Consider the following 2,256-nt stretch of genomic DNA (forward strand, 5'->3'; position numbering starts at 1 on the left):
AAGACGCGCGCGAACGGGGGAGAAAGAATGGGGGCCGGGAGCGAGAGAGACCGCGCGAACGGGGGAGAGAGACCGCGCGAACGAGAAGACGCGCGCGAACGGGGGACGGGGGCGCGAGAGAACATCTACGAGGGGGAGATAACGCGAGCGGGAGCGTGCCGTGTGACGTCAACAAGAAGTTAAACAAAGCTGAAAAATGTATATACCTGGATTGTTCTTCGTTTTTGTCTGGATGGTAAGCAACGAATTTACTGATGCCGAAGAAGGCTTACTCCAGTGTTGGAAGGGTTTTACAGCATTCAATCTTTCTTCGAGGGCATCTGTGGACATTTTAATAGGTTGGCCTTCATCACATCCGTCATCAGTGCATTTAATTTTATCGGACTTCAAGGCTCGCTTGAGCCGTCTTTTCCCTTGTTTCAAGTCTTCTAATTATTTAAAAAGAAAAAATTACAGTAACGGCACATTAATTTGCAAAAAGAAACTATTAATAAATATTATTACATACTTGCGTATGCAATGACTTCTATTGTAAAAGATTCCCAATGTTGCTCGGGCTCTTTTGTTGTGCCGTAACCGGGATAGTTTCGGCACAGGATTAGAGATTCCGGGTCGAAGAAGCAAACTCGTCGCGTTGTATCAAACAATTAGTTTAAATATATTTGTCTTGCCCAAATTTACAAGTGTTCCTTTTATTACAATCCGATAATCGCGTTATTCTCGAAAACGATTGAAGTTCTTAACGAGTTATAATATTGTAACCGGTATGTTGACGCACGTACTTGTTTCGATTCTGATTTCTGACTGGCCCGTCGATCGTTCCATTCGGCGGTATTTATCCTGTTGTAGTCGCGTGCCGTTGCTAACCGAGGTAGCGCTAACCTTCCGCGGTCAGCGCCTTGCGCTGACCTTCGCGTCAGCGTTTTCGGTTGTCCCGGAGTTGAACGCTCCGGGTTCCCGTGTCGGATTGCATCGGATGATCGGTCGTCCGATGCAATCGTCAGATTTTTTCGGCGGATGTTAGATTCGACTCTTGTTGCTAGGGTCGGATTACCAAGTAATCCAGCCCTCGTTGTTACCAAGTACAATTAATCCTTAATACGTTGTGTGCTCACAACATCCCTTCCCCCGCGGAAAAAGAAAAACTGCGGTATACGAAGTTTTTCGTTATTTCTTTATGTGTGTTTTTCTTTTCTTGAGAGGTTACAATCTAATTTTCTTATATGCTAATATGTACGTTATTGTTTTCGCCCTTTAAATTTTTAGTGGTTTCTTTTTTTTCTTTATTATATAAATGATTACCACTATAATACTTACTACGGTTACAATTACGGTCGCGGAACCTATAGGATATACAATATTCTTATTTGCAAAAACGCTTGGTTGGTTATTTTCCACTTTCTTTTTAATTTCATCTATACTTAAACTTAATTTTATTAATTCTGACGGATCTGTGATTACTGGTTCTAACTTTATTTCTTTTTCGGAGTCTAATTTGTTGTCTAAACAGAATAATAACTTCTCTTTTCGCCAGTGATAGAATAACAATTAAAGTAACTTAAATCGACTGTAACTGGCAATATATAACGTCTTTCCGATATGAACATAGAAAAAACTGTGAGCCAACTCACTTTGTCGGATTCACACAGCACTTTTTTCGGATCAAATCGAGACATTATTAATTTCGACCATCACTTTTGGTCAGTTGATGTAATTTCTAAGTTGAATAGTTTTAAAATTTTATTGCGAAAAAATATTACCCCAGCCAGGGTTTTTCTATGTTCATATCGGAAAGACGTTATATATTGCCAGTTACAGTCAATTTAAGTTACTTTAATTGTTATTCTATTACTGGCAAAAAGAGAAGTTATTATTCTGTTTATTATACACCGTAGACTAAAAAATCGGTGCTCCATCCTATAGTTGTTATTGCGATAAGAATATTACCACAGCCCCAGTGGTCGAATTGGCACGACACCCGCACGGTATACGGGAGGTTCCAGGTTCATACCCTGGCTGGGGTAATATTTTTTCGCAATAAAATTTTAAAACTATTCAACTTAGAAATTACATCAACTGACCAAAAGTGATGGTCGAAATTAATAATGTCTCGATTTGATCCGAAAAAAGTGCTGTGTGAATCCGACAAAGTGAGTTGGCTCACAGTTTTTTCTATGTTCATATCGGAAAGACGTTATATATTGCCAGTTACAGTCGATTTAAGTTACTTTAATTGTTGTTGTCTAAAGTTATACT

Source organism: Temnothorax nylanderi, unplaced genomic scaffold (genome assembly GCF_030848795.1).
Source record: "Temnothorax nylanderi isolate EJ_2023f unplaced genomic scaffold, tnyl_v1.0 TNYL_tig1161_pilon, whole genome shotgun sequence".
NCBI classification, from domain to species: domain Eukaryota; kingdom Metazoa; phylum Arthropoda; class Insecta; order Hymenoptera; family Formicidae; genus Temnothorax; species Temnothorax nylanderi.